General features: G+C 36.7%; 1 long non-coding RNA gene across 1 annotated transcript; it reads right to left on the bottom strand.

Moving 5' to 3' along the window:
• Positions 1 to 4697: 4697 nt before the first annotated feature.
• LOC131647181 (uncharacterized) lies at positions 4698 to 5697 on the bottom strand. The gene is made up of 2 exons (XR_009297755.1): positions 5210 to 5697; positions 4698 to 5101 (listed from the first exon to the last, which is right to left on the bottom strand). It is a non-coding gene; the product is annotated as an uncharacterized LOC131647181 (long non-coding RNA).
• Positions 5698 to 17832: the final 12135 nt, after the last annotated feature.

Below are 17832 nucleotides of genomic sequence, written 5' to 3'. Positions count from 1 at the left end.
AAGCATACTATATGAGGTTGCGGTATCGCTTTCGTCATCCTCCCTCAAAAGGTTTACAGTTTGGCAGGAGTTGAATATCACAAAACATATGTAAAGTAAAGATGCAGTTTAGATGAGTGATAGCGAAGTAATTTATTCAAGACAAACATATACAATGCACTGATGATGATTATTAGAACAGATAATGTCTATCATAATTCGAATGTTTAAACAAACAGAAAAGAAACATGCAAATGAGAGTAGATCTAATGATCCAAAGTTCGTCCGTCTAGACATCAATCAGTCTTGTCATGACTAGGCATAAGAGCGGTGATCACCACTAGAGTTCCAGGAGGGTTGAACTTGATTTCTCCGTTATTGATCAGATCTTAAATCTTATTCTTTAATGTCCAGCAATTGTTTGTGTAATGTCCAGGAATGTTGGAATGGTACGCGCACCTTGTATTGAGATTTATAGTAGGAGTAGAATTTGTTGGCTCGATTGCCCTGAGCGTATGGATCATATGAGTGAATTGTTTGTCGTGACCCAATTGTCATGATTCCATTATCGTGACTCAATTGTCATGATTCCATTATCGTGACTCAATTGTCGTGATTCCATTATCGTGGCTCAGTTGTCGTGACTCAGTTGTCGTGACTCGGTTGTCGTGACTCAGTTGTCGTGACTCAGTTGTCGTGATTCGGTTGTCGTGACTCAGTTGTCGTGACTCAGTTGTCGTGACTCAGTTGTCGTGACTCGGTTGTCGTGACTCAGTTGTCGTGACTCGGTTGTCATGTCTCAATTGTCGTGGCTCAGTTGTCGTGACTCAGTTGTCGTGACTCGGTTGTCGTGACTCAGTTGTCGTGACTCAGTTGTCGTGATTCGGTTGTCGTGACTCAGTTGTCGTGACTCAGTTGTCGTGACTCAGTTGTCGTGACTCGGTTGTCGTGACTCAGTTGTCGTGACTCGGTTGTCATGACTCAATTGTCGTGGCTCAGTTGTCGTGACTCGGTTGTCGTGACTCGGTTGTCGTGACTCGGTTGTCGTGGTCTTTTCTGATTTGAGTGTCATGGTTAAGTCTTTAATGGCACAATTCAACGGTTTACCATCCTTTACATCATGCTCAGGATTGTTCGAATAGTAAGCACATCTCGCCTTGTAATCGTACCCTAAGAATAGGGGCGCCTTTAATTCTTTTCCCCTTGGCCGGGTTAAGGATCATCCCTCGGAACTGGTTATTCTGAGCCCGAAGATTTATGACTGATTGCTCGAGATCCATTTGTGTTGAAATAAACAGCGAGGAAGGACGAGAGACCTGTTATGCGATGTTATGAATGCAAATGTAATGTTTTCAAGGATCTATAGGAAATTTAGATTGGTTGCATTTTCGTCTGAAGAATTCTGAATTCCGTTTTTGAACATCCTTCTTTGAGAATCGAGCTCATCATATCGAGTGGGTCATCGCCTCTGATTCGGGATACTTCTGAATTTGAAGATACATGGCCAGAGGAAAGTAAATCCTCTTGCCCCTTGTCAGGTGCTAAACCTTTGAATCGGAAGGTATGTGGCTAGAGGAAAATAAATCCTCTTGCCCCTTGAAAGGAATTTAGTCCTTGATAAGAGTACCTGAAATTGTGTGTCCTAAATCCCTAAGATCCTTGAAAGGGTTAGCTAACATGCTATGTTATGATGTCATGATGTGATGTAGATGCAATGCATTAAGTAAAGCATAAGGTCATAAGGACTAGGTGTCCTACAGACAATCCCTGCAAGGAAATAAAAGGGTTAGAGCATAAGGTAATGAGGATGAAATGTCCTACAAGCGAATCCTGCAAGGAAACAAAGGTTAGTATGTTATGCAACTTATTAGGAACAACATGGAATAGTGAGGGCAAACAAGTCTTTAACAAAACCTGCAAGAAAACCAACGGGTTAGTAGCCAGCACAAACAAGTCACACAAGTGCCCTTAGGTTTAAAGGCTTGCGTGAAGTTCGTAGGTAAGTACCCTCCCCACTGAAGTTAAGTTGGTTCACCCTGTCCTAGAATAGTAACCGGGTTCTATGGTGCTCATATCCCTGATCTTTCTCGTGGGCATTGTCTCAACATAGCGCACAATCGGCCAGCCAAAAGCATCCCTTGAGTCCAATCTCAATGAGTGTAGCATCGAGTATCAACCAGCTTCAGTCAGGAATCCAAAGCCAGCTATCTCGCTACTTCCTATAGGCCAAAGTCAAGTTCAACTAAGGTTCTAAGGGCGAATTAGTGTTTGTGACACCACGCGGTAGCCAAATGTCTCCTCGATCATATTCAAGGGCCATCAGGACAAACCAAAGCATCGCACTAACGGTGGCCACCAGTTCAACCATAACGATACATGTCGTACAGCCTCCCTGGTCTCATGCCACATACCTAAGGTACACTAGATCCGGGTGTAGGATCTTTCACACAGTAGAATGCCCAAAACATCCTTTAAAGATAAAGCAAACAAGTCAAACAAATTTAAAGTGATCCTAGCTCTAAGGTAACCCCTCTTTTATTCGAAAGCATCCCCAGCAGAGTCGCCAGTTCTGTAACACGGTGAACTGACTTTTTATTGATCGAAATGTCGCGGTTAAGCATGAGTCGCCACCGACTTTTATTTTATCCAATTTAAGGAAAGGCTAAAAGAACAGAAAAAGACCTTTTAAAAGATTTTGAGTTCGGGGGGTAAGTTATGCAAAGGGAAGGTGTAAGGCACCCTTTGCATCCATGGTTATCCATGGGCTCTTAATTGCTTAGCTCACTTTGTTTGTTTGTTTGAAATGTTTGAAAAGATTTTCGAATAAGAACTTTAGCTTGTAAATAAGCGTAGTCTCTTTGAGTTTGATTTGGAAAAGAGGTGTAAAAAGTAATTCGAATTAGAGCAAGCAATTTAGTAGCAACTACCCTAAGTTTAGAAATTTGTTCTTTTAGCTTTTCGGGCGAAAGGATCTATCCATACCATAAAGGGTAGGAAGTCTTTCAATTGGATGTGTAAGGGTCATCGAGTAATCGTTCGCCATAAGACTGTCCCATGCCATAAAGAGGGCGGGTAGTCTAAGGGAAGGATATAATAGTCATTAATAGTCATTAATCTTTTTAGGCATCATGCGAGGATACCTTAGCAATTGGGACAATTATCATGTTTTTACCGAGGCAACTTCGAGGGACAAGATTGATGATAATGAACTTAGGGCAACAGTTGTTTTGCTTTAGGTATCCTCGGAATTGAGGGACTTTGACTATTTAGTACAATTAGAGGCAACAGGCAACAAGGCAACAGAAGAGGTTACCCTAAAGGTGAGTGTGTGTACCAATCATGTGGTTATGTTCAGATAATATTTATCTTATAGTTAGTGATCTAACGTTTGATTAATTAGTCTTGTCACTCCCTATATTACTAACCACGCAGTAATATAATATCACAATTTAAGTGCCTTCAAGGCCAATTAATACAACCAGTAAACAGTTACATAATAATAGGGGAAGGGGACAATGAAACCAGCGGATCCCTTAATAGGGTTTGACACAAGTAATAAAAAGTGAGGTTTAGGGTTACCAATGTCCGTAGCGTTGACAGTTTGACAAACCTTTGGCTTTGATTGATGAAGGTTGATAGGGCAGAGATTTGCCTTGAAGCATGAAGCATTGACCCTGACCATCGGAGAATTGACAAAGAAAAAGAAAGCAGTGAGTGCATTGATTGTTCGAGCCAAACCTTTATTTTGGGCAAAAAGGCAAAAAATAATGAAATAAAATAAATGTCAAATTAAACAAGAAAAGAATAAAAAAAAACTTAGCTTTTGATTAGTGGAGCGCGTGGGCGGAGGCTTCCGACGATAACCTTGAAAAGTTGGGCATAAAGAAAAAGGATGTAGTGAGTGTATGACAATTCGAGGCAAAATAACAAAAATAATATTTAATCAAAATAAATAATAAGAAAGAAAACAAAAGAAAAAGTTTAGAAACTTAGCTTCTTGATTGGCATGGCGCGTGATCGAAGGAACCCTGATGGTAACCCTGAAACATTGCACAAAAGAATCTTTTTAGTGTATTACAGATTCATACCGTATTTTAGCCCAAAAGGCGAACAAAATATAAAATGATATTAAACAAAACCTAAAAGGGTTAATGAAACCAAATGTTCAATTAAATAGATAAACCAAAATAAAAAGAACTAAACATATTAAACTAAAAAGAAATTAAACTACATATTTTTGTTATTATAATTTTAATAATGATTATATAACTAAATAAAGGATTTAGCCTAATAAACTAATTAACTTAAACAAAATAAGAACATATTTTGATTTATTTTTTATGTTTACTAATTAACCAAACAAATTTGAATAACATAAATTAAATTACTAATTACTAACTAAATAAAAGTAGAATTAAGAAAAATTAAAAACTAAGATAAAAACAAGGAAAAATAACTGATCGTAGCAATATAGGGGTGGCCTCTTTTATATCTCTAACCATTTCTCTCTCTTTTTTAATTAAAAAATAAAAGCATTATTAATAATAATAAAATAAAACAAAACATAGTAACCAAAATGTGATACCAGTAAGTAGCAGAACCTGAACCACACGTTTCCTATAAATCCTATCCTCTCAAAACATCTCTTTGTTTTTTCTTAAGCTTTAATTTCAAAACTTCTCCTCTGTTTCTCTCAAACACGGTTCAACAACAATAACCTAAACTCTTCTAATTCATAAATTCTGCTTCTTTAATCACCATTCTCTGTTTCTCTATCCCTCTCAAGTTTTTGTTCTAAAATCTACTCCTTAATTTCTATGATTCATCCATAAATTCAAATCAATTTCAAATGGAAAACCAACACAAATGCAAGAACAGAGATTAGAAAGAATTAACCTGAATCTAAAGTGCAACGTGAATTCGAAGATGAACGGAGGGCTTGAACCAGTGACGCAGACTCGTAAGTTTTCTGATCCGCTTGACAGTTGTTGTGGAATTGAATATTTTGAAGCTTCGAGTTCGAAATCACGGTGTTGAATCGGATGTGGATGAACGTGGGTTCAAGGTTTTGTTTCCCACGGCTGCCACTTCTTAGGATTGTTCTTCCCACTTCAAAACGAATCTGCAAAAAAAAACGAACAACAAAAAAACGTAAAGAAAAAAAAACAAACTCTGAACAAGAAATTATAGCGACACCGTTGTTGGTTCTGAATCGGTGATGCGTGAAGACTTTGCTGTTGAAACCGTTGGCTGGTGCTGAATCGGCGTGCTTTGTAGTGGCTGTTATCGGAGATCGGTGATGGTTGCGACTTCCGGCGAACCGTTTGCGGTGTTATAGTAAGATGATGATGAACGATTAGAAGGCTTTGGTGTACAGTAGTATGTATAGTGTTAGCATGTGGTGGAGATCTGTAGTTTGTGAATTTACACGTGAATGAGGTTTTGAAAGGTAGAGTTGAAAAATTGTTTATACCGTGAGGGAGGTGGAATGTAGGTTAGGATTTGTTCAGCGTTTTTTCTCTTAAAAAAAAAGGTTAACGTTAGTTCCTTTTTATAGGATACAAAATTAGGTTAAGATCTAGTGGACCAAAATAAATTAAAAATAACCTAAAGCCCAACAAAAAAAAATAGAATTACTTAATTGAGTTTTATTATTATATTTAACTAATTAAAAAAACTAACCTAAAATGTAAAAAAGGTGTAGAATTTTAAAATCTTCCCTTTTTTATGGAAAAAGTGAAAAATCTATGAAAATAAATTGTAAATAATATAAAACAATTTTTTTTTGTGATTTTTTCAAAAAAAAGTAATTTAAAACAGAAATTAAGTTGGTAACAAATAAAATAAAATAAACTGTTAGTAGTGGGACTCGAACACGGGACCTCGCGCTATTGTACCATTCACGCTCAAATTCTTACCAACTGTGCCAATTCATTTATTCGAAATAAAATGGCGTTTGTAAATATATGAGGGCAAATTTTGGGGTATGACAATATCATAGTTATATCATTCACCCAATTGTTTCATACTCAGACAATTTAGTCATTCATACATCCACAGATAAACAAACAGTCAACATGTAACATCTATCATTATGCTATAAACAAATCATGCACATGTATGAAACTGACACTATGCATGTGGTACCAATCATCACCAGTGGAAATCATCCACCGACCGATCTATCATCATCCAGATACGGCCCTGCCAGCACAAATTCCACACAATGGGAATTCTGCCCCTCGCTGAATCCTCTCATCATATAGGATTCAGCCCATGTTTATGAATGCATGCAACATATATATAACATACTTTCATCATCACCATTCTATGAGTAGCATCATTTATACTCATTTCATCATCATCATCATCAATACTAAGCATGTTCATATATACATTACATCATTTAATACAATCAATCATCAGTAAACCACAGAATCACATCACAAGGTTTACACAGTCTAAAACAGCATACAAACAGGCCTACAAATCGAAAGTTACACATCATCGAACTTTCCAGAAAAATCACAAAACAGAAATTTCACATACAGGAAGCCATACGCGTATCATAGGGTCCATACGCGTCCATACGCGTATCCCCTTGCCTCATACACGTATCATACGCATCTCAACAGAACCAAATTTTGCCTACAATCAACCTCATACGCGTATCAGTATAGCCATACGCGTATCACCAGAATAATTTTCCTCTTTCCAAATTCCCATACGCGTATGAGCATCCTCATACGCTCTCATACGCAAAACACCAGTACATGGTGTTTGGGACAGGGCAACTGCGTATCATACGCGTATAGCCCATTGGGAGTGTCCCCCATACGCGTATGACCCCATCCCATATGCGTATGGCACTGTTTCATATGCGAAACACCAGAAAATGCCCAGAACCTGCAGAATTCGTAACAGTCCAAAACCCATTCGTTTTTACTCATACCAGTCCACGATTTTGAGTCCAAAAACCAGAGAAAAGCACATCTAAACAACATATGAATTCATCCATAACCATAGTATATGATTCCCTACCAATTCTATTCATCATACCCTAAATCTATCAGTTATTAGGGATTAACAGTTCAATTTTAATGATGAACACAGATGAATATTCAGAATATAGAATCAATGGATCAAATCATACTCCTAATCCATACTATCACCTATAATACGATAAAAGAGATTAAACGGAGAGTCTCCCCTTACCTCAGATAGAATCTTGGTTCTTGGTCTCTCCCTCTACGGTTCTCCTTCACGTTCCTTGTTCCAACTTATGTTCTCTCACGTTCTTTCTTTTCCAATTCTCCAATTCTAATTATTTTATGAAAAATAATATTAAATTAGTAAGGGCTTTACTGCACCACACCCCCTCTTCTTATTAATCTCACACATGGCCCAAATGCCATTAACCATCATTTTCCTCTTATTTTCATAAAATCCATAATAATAATAATTATTAATCTAATATTCAAATTAAATTAAAAATTAAAATTATACGGGTGTTACAACTCTCCCCCACTAAAAGAGTTTTCGTCCTCGAAAACATACCTCAGGTAAAAAGTTCTGGATAAGAATCCTTCATCTGACTCTCTAGCTCCCAGGTAACATTTCCCTCAGCAGGTCCTCCCCAAGCTACTTTGACCAAAGCTATTTCCTTGCCTCGCAATTGCTTCAGCCTTCGATCCTCAATCCTCACAGGTAAAGTCTCAATCGTCAAGTTATCTTTCACTTGTATATCATCTACTTGGATCACATGGGACGGATCTGAAATGTATTTCCTCAACTGAGACACATGAAATACATCATGTAAATTTGCAAGCATCGGCGGTAAAGCGATACGATAAGCCACTTCTCCCACTCTTTCAGAAATTTGGAATGGTCCGATAAAACGCGGAGTCAACTTTTTCGACTTCAATGCCCGACCAATCCATGTCATAGGAGTAACTCTCATAAACACATGATCTCCCTCTTGAAACTCAAGTGTTTTCCTCCTTTTGTCGTGATAACTCTTCTGACGACTCTGAGAAGCCTTCATCTTCTCCTGAATCATTTTAATCTTCTCTGTAGTCTATTGTACAATCTCTGGACCAATCACAGCACTCTCACCAAATTCGTAGCAACACAACGGCGTCCTACACCTCCTACCATACAAAGCCTCAAATGGAGCCATACCGATACTCGAATGATAACTGTTGTTGTAGGTAAACTCAATCAAAGACAAATAACTATCCCAAGTACCTCCTTTTTCTAACACACAAGCACGCAACAAATCCTCTAGCGACTAAATCGTCCTCTCAGTCTGTCCATCCGTCTGCGGATGATAAGCAGAACTCAATCTCAGCTTAGTACCCAAAGCTTTCTGCAAACCTTCCCAGAACTTAGATGTAAACCTCGGATCTCTGTCTGACACGATACTTGAAGGAATACCATGCAGACTCACTATCTTCTCAATATACAATTGAGCCAGCTTCTCCATCGGATAATCCATTCTCACCGGTATAAAATGTGCAGACTTCGTCAACCTGTCTACCACGACCCAGATAGCTTCACAATTTCTGACAGTTCTCGGCAAACTCGACACAAAATCCATTGAGATGCTGTCCCACTTCCACTCAGGAATAAACATCGGTTGCATCAACCCAGACGGTTTCTGATGCTCGATCTTTGACTTCTGGCAAGTCAAACAAGAATACACAAACTCAGCAATTTCCTTCTTCATTCCAGGCCACCAAAACAACTTTTTCAAATCATGATACATCTTGGTAGCACCAGGATGAATACTCAATCCACTACGGTGTCCTTCTTCCAAAATACGCTTTCGGAGTTCATCAATATCAGGAACACAAACTCGGTCACAAAACCTCAGTATACCATTCTCGTCGACTCTGAATTCACTACTCTTGCCTTGATTAATCAAAGTCAACTTATCAATCAATTCAACATCGGCTTTCTGACCTTCTCTGATCTCTTCAAGAATACCACTAGTCAGCTTCAGCATACTCAACTTAACACTAGTAGGAGTACCTTCACACACTAAACTCAAGTCTCTGAATTGCTCAATCATATCCAATTCCTTCACCATTAGCATAGACATATGCAAGGTCTTCCTACTCAATGCATCAGCAACAACGTTTGCCTTACTCGGATGGTAATTCAAACCAAAATCATAATCCTTCAGAAATTCTAACCACCTTCTCTGCCTCATGTTCAACTCTTTCTGATCAAAGAGATACTTCAGGCTTTTATGATCACTGAATACCTCAAATCTCGAACCATACAAATAGTGTCGCCACAACTTCAAGACAAACACCACAACTGCCAATTCCAAATCATGAGTCGGATAATTCCTCTCATGCATTTTGAGTTGTCTCGACGCATAAGCGACCACTTGTTGATTCTGCATCAATACACCACCTAAACCCATCAGTGATGCGTCACAATAAACCACAAATGATTCTGTCGGATTCGGCAAAATCAAAATAGGAGTACTAGTCAATCTCCTCTTCAGCTCTTGGAATCCTTCTTCACACTTTGCATCCCAAATAAAGGTTTGTCCCTTCCTGGTTAGTTTAGTTAACGGCAATGCTAACTTTGAAAATCCTTCAATGAACTTTCGGTAGTAACCTGCAAGACCAAGAAAACTACGAATCTCTGACACTGACTTCGGAGCTTCCCACTGAGACACAGCTTCTATCTTTGTAGGATCAACAGCAATACCATTCTTAGAAATCACATGTCCAAGAAAACTGACTTCCTCTAACCAGAATTCACACTTTGACAGTTTGGCAAAAAGTTGCTTCTCTTTCAACAGCTCTAACACAGTTCTGAGATGTTCCACATGTTCTTCTTCATTCTTAGAATATATCAGGATATCATCTATAAATACCACCACAAACTTGTCGAGATACGGATGAAAAATCATGTTCATATATTCCATAAAAACACCAGGTGCATTAGTAACTCCAAACGGCATCACAGAATACTCATAATGTCCATACCTCGTTCTAAAAGCAGTCTTCTGAATATCGTCATCCTTCACACGTATCTGGTGATACCCAGACCTCAGATCAATTTTACTAAACACACGTGCTCCAACCAACTGATCCATCAAATCATCAATCCTCGGCAATGGATACCGATTCTTGATAGTGACCTTGTTCAATTGTCTGTAATCTACACACAGCCTCATTGAACCCTCTTTCTTCTTTACCAGCAACACAGGCGCACCCCACGGCGAAACACTAGGACGAATAAACTTCTTCTCAAGCAATTCCTCTAACTGCTTCTTCAGTTCAGCCAATTCAGACGGCGACATACGATACGGCGCCATTGACACTGGACTAGTTCCCGGAACCAAATCAATAGAAAACTCCACTTCTCTTTCCGGTGGCAATTCATTCACATCTTCTGGAAAAACTTCTGGAAATTCACACACCACAGGCAATTCGCCACTCTCCACTTTCTCCTTCATATTCATCAATGCGAACAACATAAACACTGTTGCACCATCTCCGATAGCTTCATTCACCTGTCTAGCTGTCATTTCCAGACTATCAGAACTAACCTCTTCAGGAAAAATCACCGTCTTCGCAAAACAGTTGATATGAACACGGTTGAATTCCAACCAGTTCATTCCCAGGATTACATCAAGTTGTTTCAACGGAAGGCACACTAAGTCCATCCTAAATTCTCTACCAAAAATGTCAACCGGACAATTCAAGCATGCAGACGAAGTAGTTACTGAACCCGACGCAGGAGTGTCAATAACCATACTTCCATTTATATCAGATATCTCAATATTTAACCTCTCAGCACAATCCAAAGAAATAAAAGAGTGAGTTGCTCCAGTATCAATAATTGCAACTAAAGGTGTGCCAAGAATGAAACACGTACCTTTAATCAATCTGTCTTCTAGAGTAGTCTCAGACCCAGTCAAAGCAAAAACCTTTCCTCCCGATTGGTTCTTCTTTGGCTGAGGACAATTAGGACTGATGTGACCCTCTTCACCACAGTTGTAGCAAGTCACAACCCTCTTCTTGCAGTCAGCAGCAATATGACCCACTTGGTCACACTTGTAACACTTCTTCTGATCAACCTTGCATTCATTCCTACGATGTCGCATCTCACCACAATTGTAACATCTGATACGAGCACTGGAATCTCCCCCACTGGGTTTCTTCCAATCAACAGGTTTACCTCTACCATATGGCTTACCTCGATCCATATGTTTCTTTCCTTTTCTGTCAACCAACTCGCGAGAGTGAGATGACCTCAGCTTGGTGTTATCTTCCTCAAAAATCCTGCTACAATCTACCATATCAACAAACCTCCGGATTCTCTGGTACCTGATACCCTGCTTGATCTCATCACGAAGACCATTCTCAAATTTGACACATTTTGAGAACTCACTGGCTTCATCATCATTGTAATGCACATAGTACCTTGCTAGTTCCACAAACTTAGCAGCATACTCCGGTACTGACATATTACCTTGAACCAGCGCCAGAAATTCAACTTCCTTTCTTCCCCTGACATCTTCGGGAAAATACCTCCTCAGAAATTCCCTCCTGAATACAGTCCAGGTAATTGCTGTACCACTAGCATCCAGCTCAGTTCTGGTTGACATCCACCAATCATCAGCTTCCTCTGATAACATGTGAGTGCCATATCTCACTTTGAGATCCTCAGCACAGTCAATGACTCTGAAAATCCTCTCGATCTCCTTAAGCCATTTCTGAGCACCCTCAGGATCATGCGTGCCCTTGAACAATGGAGGATTGTTCCTCTGGAAACTGTTCAGTTGTCTGTCAGCACCAATCGCAGCTCCATTGGCATTCCCTCCCAGCACACCAGCTATCATGCCCAGAGCCTCAGCGATAGCATCATCGTTTCTTCCTCCTCTTCCAGCCATTGTTCTGCTTAACACGAAAAATCCGGTCAGAACAAAAGTATCGACAAATAACTCGTATTAGTCGCATACACAGAAGACTGACACTAAGACTCTGGTCACAACGACCGACTATGCTCTGATACCACTATTGTAACACCCCTCTAATAACCCGCGGCAAATAGACAATTATTAAATCAGAGTAACATGTAGAGAGGCATCATAATTTCATAAATAATAAAACACGCGTCAGTATAAGTCATGCATTCACTGAAAACACCTGAGATCATAACTCATTAATCAATTCATGTTTTACACAGCGGAAATACTTCATCAAGTCAACATTCATCAACAATGTATCAGACTTCAAACATCTTAAATAAATAGAGTTATAAACAAAACTCTAAAACAAAACAAAGTGTTCCCAGTGTTACATCTACCAGAGCATGACACCGACACAATACTAAAACCGACTTATGAGCTAATCCTCACCAAGTCACGCCGCTATCCTCAATCTGAAAATGACAACAAGTAAGGGTGAGTCTCATCACATTTAACCAATGTTATTGCATCATAAATAATAACATATCATAGTTATATCATTCACCCAATTGTTTCATACTCAGACAATTTAGTCATTCATACATCCACAGATAAACAAACAGTCAACATGTAACATCTATCATCATGCTATAAACAAATCATGCACATGTATGAAACTGACACTATGCATGTGGTACCAATCATCACCAGTGGAAATCATCCACCGACCGATCTATCATCATCCAGATACGGCCCTGCCAGCACAAATTCCACACAATGGGAATTCTGCCCCTCGCTGAATCCTCTCATCATATAGGATTCAGCCCATGTTTATGAATGCATGCAACATATATATAACATACTTTCATCATCACCATTCTATGAGTAGCATCATCTATACTCATTTCATCATCATCATCATCATCAATACTAAGCATGTTCATATATACATTACATCATTCAATACAATCAATCATCAGTAAACCACAGAATCACATCACAAGGTTTACACAGTCTAAAACAGCATACAAACAGGCCTACAAATTGAAAGTTACACATCATCGAACTTTCCAGAAAAATCACAAAACAAAAATTTCACATACAGGAAGCCATACGCGTATCATAGGGTCCATACGCGTCCATACGCGTATCCCCTTGCCTCATACGCGTATCATACGCATCTCAACATAACCAAATTTTGCCTACAATCAACCTCATACGCGTATCAGTATAGCCATACGCGTATCACCAGAATAATTTTCCTCTTTCCAAATTCCCATACGCGTATGAGCATCCTCATACGCTCTCATACGCAAAACACCAGTACATGGTGTTTGGGACAGGGCAACTGTGTATCATACGCGTATAGCCCATTGGGAGTGTCCCCCATACGCGTATGACCCCATCCCATACGCGTATGGCATTGTTTCATACGCGAAACACCAGAAAATGCCCAGAACCTGCAGAATTCGTAACAGTCCAAAACCCATTCGTTTTTACTCATACCAGTCCACGATTTTGAGTCCAAAAACCAGAGAAAAGCACATCTAAACAACATACGAATTCATCCATAACCATAGTATATGATTCCCTACCAATTCTATTCATCATACCCTAAATCTATCAGTTATTAGAGATTAACAGTTCAATTTTAATGATGAACACAGATGAATATTCAGAATATAGAATCAATGGATCAAATCATACTCCTAATCCATACTATCACCTATAATACGATAAAAGAGATTAAACGGAGAGTCTCCCCTTACCTCAGATAGAATCTTGGTTCTTGGTCTCTCCCTCTACGGTTCTCCTTCACGTTCCTTGTTCCAACTTCTGTTCTCTCACGTTCTTTCTTTTCCTATTCTCCAATTCTAATTATTTTATGAAAAATAATATTAAATTAGTAAGGGCTTTACTGCACCCCCCCCCCTCTTCTTACTAATCTCACACATGGCCCAAATGCCATTAACCATCATTTTCCTCTTATTTTCATAAAATCCATAATAATAATAATTATTAATCTAATATTCAAATTAAATTAAAAATTAAAATTATACGGGTGTTACAGTTCACACATTGTCGGATATCATCAGTTCATCTGTAACATGGTACACACATAATTGACCATCATCAGTTGACTCCCTAACATGGTTCACACATAGTCGGACATCATTAGTTCATCTATAACATGATACACACATAGTCGACATTATCAGTTGACTCCCTGACATGGTTCACACATAGTCGGACATCGTTAGTTCATCTGTAACATGGTACATACATAGTTGATCATTATCTATTGACTCTCTGACATGGTTCACACATAGTCATATATAATCAGTTCACTTGTAACATGGTTCACACATAGTTGACCATCATCAGTTGACTCCCTGACATAGTTCACACATAGTCGGACATCATCAGTTCATTTGTAACATGGTTCAAACATAGTTGACCATCATTAATTGACTCCCTGACATGGTTCCCACATAGTCGGACATCATCAGTTCATCTGTAACATGGTTCATCCATAGTTGACTATCATCAGTAGACTCCTTGACATGGTTCAGGCATAGTCGAACATCATCAGTTCATCTGTAACATGTTTCAAGCATTGATGACCATCATTAGTTGACTCCTTGACATGGTTCCCACATAGTTAGACATCATCAGTTCATCTGTAACATGGTTCACCCATAGTTGACCATCATCTGTTGACTCCCTAACATGGTCCAGGCATAGTCAGACATCATCAGTTCATCTGTAACATGGTTCAAGCATAGTTGACCATCATCAGTTTACTCCCTGACATGGTTCAGACATAGTCGGACATCATCAGTTCATTTGTGACATGGTTCAGGCATAGTTGACCATCATCAGTTGACTCCCTGACATGGTCCACACATAGTCGGACATCATTAGTTCATGTGTAATATGGTTGTTATTATTATTACTATTATTATTATTATTATTTTGGTTATTATTTTAATATTATTATTATTATGGTTGTTATAAAATTATAAATATGTGTTGTTAATATTATTATTATTATTATTATTACTATTATTGTAGTTTATAATAATAATAATTATTATTATTATGAGAAAAGGGGTGATGCACTGACAGTGTAAAATATTTTTACATTGTCAACCAATCACCACCCATCTATCCAATTAAATCAATTTTTTATTTTAAAAAAATTTAATAACATGGCACATTTATGATTTTCTATTGGATGACAGTGTAAAACTATTTTACACTGTCAGTGCACTACATTTTAACTCTATTATTATTACTATTATTATTATTATAGGTTAAAATAATTTATTTAAACGTCAAAATAATTGTTTTAATTAAAAAAAAAATTAAATTTAAATTAACGTTAAATTTTAAAATTTATACATAATTTATTTTTTAAATTAAAAAAAACAAATTTAAAGTTAACGTGAGATTTTATAACTTAAACAAAATTTATTTTTAAAAAAAAATCAAATTTTAAATTTTACAAAATAAATTTAACGTTAGATTTATTTATTTAAACTTTATTTATTTTTTAAAATTTAAAAAAACATCAAAATTTTAAATAAAAAACAATATTAATTATAATATTAATTATACAATTTTTCTCTAATTAATTTTAATTTAGTAACGTTTTATATAATGTTAATGAGGAATGCATGTGAAAAAATATATATTTTTCTTCTTTGGTATCCATATATGGTATCCATATATGTTGAAATAATGTAAGAATCAATTTGCTCCAACGTCAATTTTTTCATTTTTTATTTATTTCTTCAGCAATTAATTGATGCTATAATCATTTAATGCAGAATTTTGTACTTTTACTGTTTGGGTCAGACATTGGAAATAGCATAACACATGCAACAATATTATGGAGTATTATTGTGTGTATTGGGTACACCTATCAGCAACCCCAATTTAATCTAATGGTACCATAATTTAATCCAATGGCTGAAAAACATTTAAAACCAAAAAAAAAAAAATGAAGTCTCTCACGGTAAGAGACCTAAACAGGTCTCTCACCCTAGCCTGAGCCCTGAACTACGGTCATAGATGTTCTGTGAGTAATCCATAACGATGTGTCTTAAATGGTTAAGTAATTTTGATTATTTTCTTAACAATTAATTAACTAAGTTAGTTAGTTGTTTTAGGCTCATAAGCTAACATGAATGTTTGATAAAATAGCTGTTTCATTAGCTCATACATATAAAATAATATAAAAAATTATTTTAATTGATAAAAATAATATTATTTTGTTAAAATAATAAGAGTATAAATGGAAGAGAAAAAAGCACAAGCTAAAAGCTCAAAACCTACTTCAAATAGCTTTTGAAAAAAAAAACTAAAAGCTAATAAAAAATTACAAGATAAAAGCTAAAAGCTATTTTTTTTCTTTCTTTTCAATCAGACACTTAATTATTTGACTAAGAAGCTATATGTATTCTTTTAATTTTAATTTGATATGATATATTCTCTATGTCTTAAAATAAGTGTTACGGTTGATACTTTAACACATATTAAAAAATATAATAAATGTAACATAGATAATAGTGACTTTAGCAAATTATTATTTTTAATTATTTATGTATTCGAATTAGCATTAATATTAAGAGATGAAATAATAAATTAAGAATATTAATTAGAGGACATATTTGAAAGATTAAAAATAAAATTGCATTGAAAAATTAAAGTGACAAGTATTTTGAGAACAATAATTTTGCTAAACATTAAACTTATTGTGGGACACAGAGTAATTAATTTTACTTTCAATCCTGTATAAGTATTTCATTTTCTCCGTTGTATATGTATTTTTGTCTGCTTCACAAGAAACAAAGTGTTTTGCTAACAATTAGTATCATAGTTTAATTTTAATACTAGAGCAAATTTATTTTGATACCAATGATAGATTTGATTTTGGATACTTAAGTTAGTGCAGTTACAAAGGAAACACTAGAGAATTGTGAGAGGTCATATCATTCAAAAACACAAAGTGGAAACTGGTTTTTCAATGTTCTTGAGCAGCAAAAATGACATAAATGGTGACTTTATATCAAGCCTCTTGATTCTTGATTGAAGTAATTAAGAAAGATGGAGTGTTTTGTTGAAATCGTTGTTTGGAGCTCAAAAAGTGCATGAGAAGATGCAAAATGTTTATATGAAGAACTAGGTGCAGAACCCAAGAATGTTAAAAGAGTCAGAGAAGAAAAATTGCAGGGCTCTGTTGTAGATTTAATAAAATGTGAATGCTCATCATTTTGAAAATATTTCAAAAGTGACAATATCAAATGAGGCATGAAACATTATAGAGATATACCGTGATGGTGAAGAAAATGTGACGCAAGTGAAACTTTCTTTAAGGAGAAAGTATGAGTCGATCCAGATGGAAAAGGACCAAAAGTTAGGTTATTACTTCTCTAAATCGATTACAGTAGTGGATCAAACGAAGACCTGCGGTGAAGTAATTGCTAATCAACAAGTGTTTGAAAAGATGATGAGATATCCTATTTTAAAATTTGATTTCATAGTGGTGGCAATTCAAGAATCTAAAAATTTGAAGACCATGAAAATCGAGGAATTGCATAGTTCTTTGGAGGCTCGTAAAATCATGGTGATTGATATAGGAATTAAGAGGTTATTCCATCAAGCTTTGTAGGCTCATGTGATGAAAAAAGATGGCCATGAAAGGGATTTCAAGAAGAAAGATAATGGAAGCTTCAAGAGTGAAAAATAGTCTAGCAAGGAAAAATCAAGGTCCGTGACAAAGATGAATCCTCCAAGAGATATGAGGCTTTGACACAAACCAATTAAAAATAAATAATTTGATAAAAGCAAAGTGCAGCGCCACAATTGTGAGAAGTCTGAACATTTTCTTGATGAATGTTTGGAACAAG

Source organism: Vicia villosa, linkage group LG2 (assembly GCF_029867415.1).
Source record: "Vicia villosa cultivar HV-30 ecotype Madison, WI linkage group LG2, Vvil1.0, whole genome shotgun sequence".
NCBI classification, from domain to species: domain Eukaryota; kingdom Viridiplantae; phylum Streptophyta; class Magnoliopsida; order Fabales; family Fabaceae; genus Vicia; species Vicia villosa.
This window is presented reverse-complemented; position numbering and strand designations above follow the sequence as displayed.